General features: G+C 40.5%; 1 protein-coding gene across 1 annotated transcript in view; it reads right to left on the reverse strand.

The window, feature by feature from the left end:
* The window catches only part of SPOPL (speckle type BTB/POZ protein like), a 63,165-nt gene extending 51,994 nt beyond the window's left edge, over window positions 1-11,171 (reverse strand). The window contains exon 1 of the mRNA XM_035008124.1: window positions 10,954-11,171. The gene's annotated coding sequence lies outside the window, so the exon portion shown is untranslated. The remainder of the gene's footprint in view (window positions 1-10,953) is intronic.
* Window positions 11,172-11,849: the final 678 nt, after the last annotated feature.

The following is an 11,849-nucleotide window of genomic DNA, read 5'->3' on the forward strand; positions in this document are numbered from 1 at the left end:
CCAGACACAGGGGTATACATGCTGTATGATGCAGTATGCATGTCTTCAAATGTATATTAAGCGTCAATAAAAAATTTACCTTAGGGGCGCCTGGGTGGCTCAGTTGGTTAAGCGACTGCCTTTGGCTCAGGTCATGATCCTGGAGTCCCTGGATCGAGTCCCGCTTTGGACTCCCTGCTCTGCAGGGAGTCTGCTTCTCCCTCTGACCCTCCCCCCTCTCATGTGCTCTCTCTCAAATAAATAAATAAAATCTTGGGGGCGCCTGGGTGGCTCAGTTGGTTAAGCGACTGCCTTCGGCTCAGGTCATGATCCTGGAGTCCCTGGATCGAGTCCTGCATCGGGCTCCCTGCTCGGCAGGGAGCCTGCTTCTCCCTCTGGCCCTCCCCCCTCTCATGTGCTCTCTCTCATTCTCTCTGTCTCAAATAAATAAATAAAATCTTTAAAAAAAAAAAAAAGCTTCTAAAAAAAATTTTACCTTAAAAAAACCCAAATAAATATTTAATAAATAAATAAGCAGCTTGATGCCTAGATATAATAAAATCCTGTTCCCAGTGCCATGTTCCTTCCAGTCTAAAATTGGGACAGAACACTTTTTTGAATCTTCCCTCATGCTAATTTGAAACCATTTTTATATTAAAACAAAGAAGTCTGTATTAAGGTTATAGAATGCAAAAGTCAAATCCTTTTTAGGAGAAAACACTAAAAAAAAATTTTTTTAAAGACTTTATTTATTTATTTGACAGAGAAAGAGATAGCGAGAGCAGGAATACAAGCAAGGGGAGTGGGAGAGAAAGAAGCTGGCTCCCCGCCAAGCAGGGAACCCAATGTGGGGCTCGATCCCAGGACCCTGGGATCATGACCTGAGCCGAAGGCAGATGCTTAATGATGGAGCCATCCAGGCACCAACACTAAAATTTTTGAAAAAAATTTTAACACTAAAACTCTCCCCCTCCACCACTACCTTGACCATTCAGACCTTCATCTCCCTTCCATCAGCAAAGAGTTCACTCTTCTGCCAATTACTTAGAAGAAACATTTGAAAAGTAATAACCTACGCTAGCAGGTAATTATGAGCATTAAAACAAAGAGAGCATATATAATTTGCAGCACTGTGCCTAAACACTCAAAGACTAGACAGCATTAATATATCGCAAATAATGAGGCTTCCAGGTCAAGGGCTATTTCCAATTCATCAGTGTAAACACAGAACCTGATATTTAACAGTTGGTCAATAACCACTTTTGGAATAAATGAATGATGTGAGCTCAAAACATAAAAAGTAAAAACAAAGCAAAAGTGAAAATGAAGAAAACTATCAAGAAGTTCAAAGGAAGGTCTTAACCTATTTTTATTATTAAGGTATATGACAAGATTTTAAATCTCAAATGAACTGACAAAATCATGAACATATAAAACCATAAACAAAAACTGCCCCATTATTTTTCCTCCATACACTTCACAATGTAGAAGTAGGATGCTTTAACTAAAATTAAAACATTGTTCTTTAATTTGAAACTCTTTAAAAATATTTCTGAATGAATTCCTTATGAGGTTGACAGGAATCGTAAGTGTATCACAGGTTATTTTCAAGACATCCATCATAGCACGTCAATATTCTGACTAACTATGTCATAACACAGATGAAAGAAAAGCACATTTCAGCTGAACCTTTATACAGTATTATTTTTACGAAAATAAAAATGCAACTTAGATATCAAATTTGTCAAGACTGGTATCTCACATTAGTTTTAAAAGACACAGAAAAAAAAAAAGAAAGACAAATCAACAAAATATTTTAATCTTCACTGGGTGCCCAAAATACCAATGCCTCATTTGGTAAGGCCCCTTGTCCCTCCCTTTTAAACACATCATTTACTTATATATCCTAGATCAGAAATAGCAATATTGTTCTTAATTAACCAACATTTACACAAAGCATTTAATTATGTATAAAGCAGTATCCTAAATGTAAATATAACTCATTTCTTCATTCTTATATAACTCTTTCAGAGTAAATACTGTTACCATTTCCATTTTACAGATGAGAATGTTGAGACAGAGATACTAAGTAACTGCTTAAATTCACAAAGCTGTTAAATAGCAGTCTGGTTACATGCTCTTAATCTCTGTGCTATGCTGCTTAGAAGCTCTGAAGTAAAGCAGAATTTTAGAATTCAGGAAGCTTTAAGGTAAAGCAGGATAAATTTTCACTTCATGTTAGGAGGTTAGTTATTTTGAGGAATTTGGGTGATAAGCATAAAACAAGGCAGCATTAATGCCACATTTCATTAATTCTAAGATACCCATTTTCTCCCATATTTCAACATTTCTAAAATCGATGGCATTTTACAATTGTAATTGATAGTGTTTTCTCTCTTTGGGGTACATAAATAATGGTGCATCTGGTAACTCAAGGCAAGTTCATTTCAAAAAATTATGGTATTATCTATACCTAATGGGGTAAAATATCTAACATACTTGACACAGTGTCGGTACAAGTGCTTTAAAAACGGCAGTTCTTCCTTTTTAACCATAATGATCTACAAGAAAATCCTATGAAAATACCTTTACACTACTGTCAGTTTCTCAGACCCATGTTCAAATAAACTTGGTTATATACTTTGCAAGGAAGAAATACTGATTTCATTATACAACTTGATGATGAAATTTTCACTGATAAGGGACTTGCTGGGGGGGGGGAGGGAGCAGACAGACAAAACTGTGAAAATAAGACACCTGAGAAAATAAAAATCATCAAGAATAAAGCATAAATCAGGATACTCCCTAAAACCACTTGCTTCAAGCCAGTTCTCAAATGCCACTCATAAAATGCTCACATAAAAAAAAGTATTTTCAAGTTTTAAAAAATACACTTTAGGGGCATCTGGTGGCTCAGTAGGTTAAGTGTCTGACTTGATTTTGGCTCAGGTCATGATCTCAGGGTCATGAGATCGAGCCCTGTGACAGGCTCCACACTGGGCATGGAGCCTGCTTAAGACTCTCTCTCTTCCTTTCCCTCTCCCTCACTCTGCTCTCTCTCTTAAAAAAATAAATAAATAAATACACTTTGAATGCAATCAGAAATGACCAATCTGCTTAGTGTGTGCCCACTTGAGCTCTAACAAAACTGGACATACTAAACTTGAAGCTCAACTGCCATGCTGAATAACTAAAAAAGGTTTAAACTGGTCCTAAGAATTGCCACCAAAGATTTTAATTAAATCAAATTCAATTAATTTAAGTATCTGGTACCATCTTGTGTTGACATCTGCCTTGACAATTTCAGAATGAATTGATATTCAATGGTTTTTGTGTGTTTGATTTTGACTTCCAGGATAAAAACTATTTACCTTTCAGGGGAATTTCCCACTAAAACACCAAAAATTGTATCCAAAGTACAACTGAAAAAAAAAAAAACCACCTTGGATCAACTGCACTCTTTACCTTAAACTCACTTAAATTACCTTGGGGGAAAGGTGTGGTGGGAGAAGTACAAATGCATTTATACACAACTAAAAAACTGTTAAATTTGCTTCAAAAAAAAAAAACATATCTAGACAGGAAACAATGGTCTCTTCTTTGCTAACAGATCTCAAGTAGTATTTTAAAAGCATCATACTACTTTTCAGTCATACTACAATCTTTGATATCTTGCATTACTTAATAGGAGAGTAAAGCACCTCTTTTTAAATTGTCATTCCTAATTATTTATTCCCATATCCAATAAAGAATGAAAGCAAATACAACAACTTCAAAGGAGTATTTTCTAAGCATGTTCATATTGCACAGATGAATTTTCCGTCATATGTTTGCTCTCGGTGTATAAACTACCTATCCCAATCATGGTTTGAGGTAACACAATTTTTTATCTGTAGATAAATTTTTTTAATCTGCTATCTTTTACCTATGTAAAGTTTTGTTTCACATACAGTAGTTATAGAGCACAATTCAAAATATAATGCTAATAATTATCCTGTCCTCCTTTAGAACATGTAGGCAAGTCTGAAAAACATCAGAGCTTTACATATGTATATAAATAAAAGGCCTGAAAAAGTATGCCTCTAAGAACCATAGTAGCATATGAAAAATATACAGTTGTTACACAAGAATTCAGCACAATTTAAGGAACTAAAAACCAGGGAGAAGGCAAGAGCAAAAGATATTAAAGAAAAATTAAGAGTTACAATTTTCTAGTACAAAATTTAAGGAAGACTACCTTAGCAGATCAGAATAACAACATTTCTACAGTAACTCACTGAATTCAGAAGCAAATTTTGATAAAGCCCATTCCCCTTTTATTTTAAAGCAGATGAATTCTAGAACTTTTACTGTTTTAAAATTTTAAAATCCATTTAACTTCATTTTCCCTTTTAACACACTATTTTCTATGAGCCTTTGATCTTGCCAATAAGGTTTTGCCAACCAGAATATTCTTCAGAGTAATCCCTGCAGATGAACTGTGCTCTACTATAGTTCAAGAGGGTAAATCTAGGGACACTTAGACAACTAAAATAAGTGTTTACGGTAACAGGGGCCTATTCTTATTCTACAGAGTCCAAAAGCACCATCATTAGCCATGTATCTGAGGTTTAGTAGTAAACTCTTAGCAATCCTTACCAAGGCCTTCATTTTCAACTCTACAAGTTTGAGAAAAAGTTAAATGCATTAAATTTCTCCCTTAAAAAAAATCACCAAAGCAAGGACGCCTGGGTGGCTCAGTTGGTTAAGTGTCTGCCTTCAGCTCAGGTCATGATCCCAGGGTCCTGGGACTGAGTCCCACATCGGGCTCCTTGCTCAGCGGGAAGCCTGCTTCTCCCTCTGCTTGTGCTCGCTCGCTCTCTCTGGCAAATAAATAAATAATACCTTTTAAAAAAAATCACTAAAGCATAACTGATATATTTAAGTTATGCTATCAATTACTTAATGATTCTATAAGTATGGGTGTAATATACAAAATATAAAGCTAACCAATGAAAGAGAAAATATCACCTTGAACAATAAATGCTACAACAAAGATAATCTTTAACTTTTGAAAATATTCAGCAGATGTCTCCAAGTATGGTGCCTTTACTTGGGCAGTGGTATTAATCAAAATGGCAAAACAGAAAGAGGTACACAAGTTCAAGAGAAAAACTTGAATGGCACAACCAACTTCTCCAACCTACCATGCACATGCTAGTGTCGTAATTCCTTGCCTTTGCATGCTTTCAAAATACCTGTATTTTGTACCATTTCTTTAGTATCCTTTATCATTTCTTTAAACTCCTCCACCACTGCACCGGACTGCCCTCTCCACCTCTCCACTTGTCTTTCAGACACTGCTCAAGTGTCATTTTCCTTAGGAAGTTTTCCCTGATGCCTCTTCTCTGTGCTTCCAATGCAACCTGAATAAGCTGCAATGACAGCACTAATCACGCTCTAACAATATTTAATTGTCTGATGCCCCTAGTCTCTGAAGTCTAATCACATTTCTGTAAGTTTAGTATTCAATATCTGAGAAATAGTACTTAAACATTCCGTTTGAATATGTTCTGATGAATCAGTTGTAAAAAGAATGTGAGATGCTTACAGAACATCTAGATGGTGATAAATAGAAACATGGGTTTAAAGTGAGAAAGGAAGATGGCTCATGCTATAGATATGATAATTTTATCCTAAATTTAGGATTGTTGCTTTGGCAGGTTAAAACAAAATCCATCAACTAGTTTATGGATAGACTACTGAGAAATACAAAATTTTCATGTTGTGGGTAGCTCAGTAGGTTAAGTGTCCGACTGTTGATTTCAGCTCAGGTCATGATCTCAGGGTCATGAGATGGCATCCGGCTCCATGCTAGGCTGGAGCCTGCTTAAGATTCTCTCTCTCTGGGGCGCCTGGGTGGCTCAGATGGTTTAGCGTCTGCCTTCGGCTCAGGTCATGATCTCAGGGTCCTGGGATCGAGTCCCGCATCGGGCTCCCTGCTCCTTGGGAGCCTGCTTCTCCCTCTGCCTCTCTCTCTCTCTCTCTCTCTGTCTCTCATGAATAAATAAATAAATAAATAAATAAATAAATAAATAAATAAATAAATAAATAAATAAAGATTCTCTCTCTCTGTCTCTCTCTGCTCCTCCCCCCATAAGTAAGTGAATAATATAATAAAATTTCCTTCATGTTGCTCAAGCCAAAGAGTACTTTTTAGTTGCCAACTTAATTGAGTTCTCAGCTTCATTCAACATAGTTGACATAGTTGATTACCCACTCCTTTTTCAAATAGTCTATTGCCTTGGCTTCAGTGATGTCAAGGAAAATTTCTTCCCAACTCTGGCTACACCTTCTCAGTCTCCTTTGCTACATTTCTTTTTCCCAATGTTTAAATGTTGAAAATTCATAGGGAATTATTATATCCCTTTACCCTCTCTCTCTGGGCAATCCCATCCGCCACCTCCCACACTAAGATTTCAACTGTAAGCCATATACTGAGGATTCCCACCTGAATTATGATCAATACTCTCTTCACTTCCCAGAAACTAACAAACAAAAAACTGCTCCTCTCCCCAGTATTCCCTATGTTAGGCACAAGAACCACCAATCCTGGGAACCTGCCTTTTCCTCTCTCTAGACCCCCTACTCTAACTCATCACCAAATCCTATCAATTTAACTTCCCCCCAATCCAGCTACTTTCTATTGCTGCCATCCTGGACCAAGATTCCATCATCTCTTGCCTAAACTACTGTAACAGCTGAACTCAATTCTACTCAAAGGTGTGGTCCTGTAGACCAACAGTCATCCATGCACTACTGTTACTGGTCTGAGACAAGGTAAATACAGAAACTGAAAGCAGTATTTAGAAATTTTTATAGCAATCTGACAACTGCCACAACATCCATTTTATTCTGTGTCACTAAAGTACCAGTACAGATTAGAAACCAAACCAAACGAAACAAACCAAAACAGGTCCTTCTCCACAGATAAGTTTGAGAAGCACTTGCCTAACTGGTCTCCCTGCATTTACACTTGCCTTTCTCCAGTGTATCCTCTGCAGAGCAGTCAAGTGATATTTTTAAAGTAAAAATTTAAGTAACTTATTCCGCTTTTTAACATTATCCAGTGGCTTCCCATTGCCAGGATTTAAGTACAAAATGCTTAGCAATGATTGACCATTGTGATCTGCCCTGGTCTCATTTTGCATCAGCCAGCTTCATGTGCTAAGGTCCAGCCTCTACAGGACTTCTCAGTTCTAGAAAGCTGAAACTGCCAACATCACTTGGGTAACTTCAGTTAATCCTTTAGATTTAGCCTAAAAGTCATTTCTTCAGAGAAGCATTCCCTGTTACATTAGTGGACTTTCACTGCTTAAAATAATTTTCCTTTGTGGCAGTAATCATAATTGTAATTATTATTTTTGTAATTAGCTGTTTAGTTTCTTTATTCCAATAGCTTTTGCCTCCATGAATACAAGTAATTCCTTACATAACATACAACACCAGAGCCTAGCACAGTGCCTGGCACATATCAGTTGTTCAATAAACTTTTGGTAAGTGAATAAATCTATGTCAGGAAACATAATGGTTAGTAGGTCCACAAAAAATGTGTCTTCAATATCTAGTCATGTATAAGATTTGGGATAAGTCTGTGTACCCCATGCTTTACAAAAGTTACATCTCCTTTACTTCCCTCAACAACCTAAAAAGACAGAGAAACCTCACTGTCAAAATTATTATTTTTTCCTTCCCCAGAAAGGTGAAGAACTTCGTCTAAAGTAACCAACAAGGAACTGGAAGATTTGAGAAGCAACCAAAGGTAACAGACTACAACAATATCATCTGGTTCCACTGCTTACAAAGCTGTGTGGTTTTGTGGAAGTTAAGTAATTTCTTAGTTTCCTTATCTGTGAAACAGAGATGCAATAAAGCCTTCTTCAAGGGATTGTTATGAGGATTAAACAAGATATTAAATTATTTGAAACAGTGCCTGGCACAGTGTTTTATAAGTGTTAGTGGTTATCATTATCTTTAATATTACCAGTACTCTCTTATAAAGTAATTTTATCTGCCTACTTGCTTATTGTCTGTCAGTGCCACATTAAAATAAATTACAAAAAAGCAGAGTCCATACTATTCTTCTCTGATGGAACTTAGCCAGGGTTCTATGAGAATTAAGCCCTATAGAAACTGAGTTAGGGGATTATTTCCTCAGTTCTCTCTCCCAAGGTACCTAGCCAGTACCATTTTAGGAGGAGAGGAGTTAATTCATTACATACCTTGGATGCCTTAGAGCATTAGGGCTTGATAGTCACTAGAACTCTTGGCTCAGAAGGGCTGCTCTTGTGTATCGTCAATGCCTGGCATGAAGTAAGTGCTCATTAAATATTTCTAGAAAGAACGAATAGGTACAAAACCAAAGCAAGAGTGCTTAGCACAGAGTAAATGCTAAGTGTCCATTTCATTCCAGCCCTTCCAAGTTCCTATAAACTTCCAAAGTCTTATTCTAGGGGAGTCATTTTTCTTGAACCAGGGCTTCTGTTATTCAAAGCCAAAAATGCAGAATACAGACAGCAGGAAAACCAAGAGACAAAAAAAAAAAAACAGTGCTGGCAGAAACTATGTGAAAGACAGGTAGAATCTGGATATGTGGGGAAAAGAGCAGAGGTTATTTTAGGCCAGAGAACAGCATGGGCAAAGTCACTGTCATTCAAAGTTTGGAGTACATTCCAATGGTGACATAAAATATGATTTTTTTGTTTTTGTTTTTCCTTTAAAGCTATACATGGGCAAACTCCTTTATTTTGACAGTACATATGTCACTATTTTATAACAATACTAAACTATACCTATTTGGATTGTAACTGAGTTGTTATAAAAAAAGTATCAAGAAAATAATAGTGCACAGGAGGTAAGCAAATATGACAAAAATTGTCAAAGTTGTATTTATTTATTTATTTTTTAAGATTTTATTTATTTATTTGAGAGACAGAATGAGAGACAGAGAGCACGAGAGGGAAGAGGGTCAGAGGGAGAAGCAGACCCCTCGCTGAGCAGGGAGCCCGATGTGGGACTCGATCCTGGGACTCCAGGATCATGACCTGAGCAGAAAGCAGTCGCTTAACCAACTGAGCCACCCAGGCGCCCTGTCAGGGTTTTAAAGAGTGAGTAAAATTTGGGAAACATCAAGGCATGGCGGTGTTAATAAACATGTTAAGAGAAAAAAGCCACTAGTCTTCTGAATGAAGCCAAGCTCTTCAATACCAATTCAACATAAAGGACTGATAGGTGTGAACAGTTTTCAGTATTTAATTTGCAGTATACTAAAATTCTTATCAGTAAAACCCTCATTTTCCACTATGATAAATTTGCTACATATTTCAATTTCATTTATTCTCAAAACAAATACAACATTTTAAAAACACCGAAGCTGGGACTGACCTGCATGTAGCCTAGTAACTTACCCTTAAAGAGGGAGCTAAAACTCTGTACTTTTCACACCAGAAGGAATTAATTTATACAGTAACAAAATAGAAATAATAACTACATCAAAAAAGATGTTAAATGAAAAAGAGCAAAAAGCAGCCTTCTATTCCCACCTTCCTTCCTCAAAATCAACCTACCAATAGCCAAAAGAACTCAAGCTAAGAAGATGATGATAAAGAACATTTACTGAACGCTTACCAGGTGCCAAGAACTGATGTATTTTACCTGCAATAAGTTATGCAATTATCACCACCATCTTACCAAGAATACCACTATCCCCATTTTAGAGTTGTAAGAATACTGAGGCAGAGATTAAATAACTTGCCCAAGGCCAGAGCTGGGTAGATGGCAAAGCAGGGCTTTAGATCCTGGCAGTTCAGCTACATCTGGGCTCTTAACCACTAGGCACCATTTCTCCCAAGAATAACAGGATGATAATTTCAAATATTCCAGCTTTCCCATTACGGCAGCAGAGATGTAATTTTCCAAGGTATAAACCTGTTATTACTTAAATTTCCTGTCTAAGAAACAGTGGATTCAGCTGCAAGGAAAAACTGGGAAGACAAGTATCATAATGGAACAATCTAGGCCCAAGATTATTCAAGTACAGACAAAGCATCAAAAGCCTCAAAAGTCTGGCTGAATGACACAACTCACCAAGAGGCCAGAAGTTAGGATAAGCAAAAGGTAAATCTTATTTCTACTGGATCTCCTGCTCTGAGGAAGAAAACTAGACCATCCTCTCCCCTTTATTTAGTACACATAGACTCGAAAGGAAGAGGAGTTAGGAGAAAGGATAGCACAAGGGAATCAAAGGGGAAAGTGAACATCTGGACCCTGCACCGCAGAGCCAGTTTGATGTTACCTGGTGAACGTGACAGAATTTGTGAGAGGGCAATACGTGCTTGAAGGTAGGGAGGTAGGTTGAGGGCATGAACACCGCAGTGAACACTGAGTGGTCTGGCTGGAGAGCAGAGAATTCACCTTAAAATGCGCTTATAGGCATAACTTCACACATACATATGGTTGGGATGAGAGATATGGACGGGGACGCTGCGGGGCAGGGGGAAGAAGGGGCTTCCCTCTTTGAGCAGTACTCCGGGAGGGAAAGAAAACAGACCAGGTATAAAGGGGCGGCGTGGAGATAGACAGGTATAAAGGAGGGAGACGGGAGAAGGAAAAGGGGCGAGGCTTGTGGAGGAAAGTCTGGGGGATCCTGGTAGGCGGAGGCTGGGAAATCGATAAGGGGGGGCATCACCAGGAACAAGCCGAGACCGACGAGGGGAAGACGGGCCGGGGGCGGGTGCTGAGAGGCGGGGGCGGAAGGCAACCCTGAGAAAGGGAAGACACGCCGCAGGAGCAGGGGTCCCGAGCCAGGAGGAAGGGGGGCGCAGCGTGTGAGCAGGAGGCCGCCCCGCTCCAGCGCAGGCGAGTTGGAAGGGCTGGGGGTTGGAGGAGCAAGCGACCAAGGTGCGGAAGGGACCTCGGAGCGGGAGGGGCACCTACCCGGACGTGCGGGGCGGCGGCGGGCAGTCCCGGCAGCGGCTCCTCTCCCGCTGAGGCGGCGGCTGCGGCGGCCGCGGCGGCGGAGGTGATGGCGGCGAGTCCCTGTGGCGGCCGCCTCCACCGAGCCGCATCCCTCCTCCCCGGCCCGCCCTCCTTCCTATCTCCCGCTCCTAAACTTCTTCCCCGGGATAAACAAACCCGCCGCCACGGGCGGCCGCCTCCGCTGCTCCCGCCCCCGCGCCGGCCCCCTCCCGGCCCCGGGCCCGTCCGGGCTCCGGCTTCCGAGTTGCGACTCCAGCCCCAGCCCCAGCCCCAGCCAGCGAAGGCGCGTGCGCGCGGCGGCGGCGTGGGCTCGCAAGGTTCTTCCTCCCTCCCTCCCGCGCCGGGCACTTCCGGGCCGGCCTGGATCCGCCGCCGGGTTTTGGAAGCCGCCACCGCCGCTTGTGCCAGGCGCTGGGCTGTCGGCCGGGCGCGTCCGCAGCACTCGCGACTGGGGAGAGGACGGGGAGTTCCCTCGTCTTGAGGGACCTCCCTTCGACCCAGCATAAAACTTTCCTTGCCTAAAACGCCCGCTGATAACGCCTCTTAAATCGATAGACGTAGGGTGCGAAAGGCGGCAACCGTTTCTCGGTATGATTTCCTTGGGGCTGTACCAGACCAGAAAGCCAAGGTGCAACTTGTACCGAGCCCCTGTTCCGAGCTCATAACTCTGTGAAGTGCTAAAACAAAAACAAATATACAGTCTCCAGGTGAGAAATAAAAGACAACTCCGGGTAGGCCAATGAAGTGCCACAGCGGAACGGTTTTCGTGTGGAGGAGCAGAGCCCCAAATGGAAGTCTCAGGCCTAGGAAGGAAGGGGTCCGCCTAAAGGCGGCTGAGGTTGCTTGCAAAGCGC

This window comes from Mirounga leonina, unplaced genomic scaffold (assembly GCF_011800145.1).
Source record: "Mirounga leonina isolate KUSES-001 unplaced genomic scaffold, KU_Mleo_1.0 Mir_151, whole genome shotgun sequence".
Classification (NCBI taxonomy): Eukaryota; Metazoa; Chordata; class Mammalia; order Carnivora; family Phocidae; genus Mirounga; species Mirounga leonina.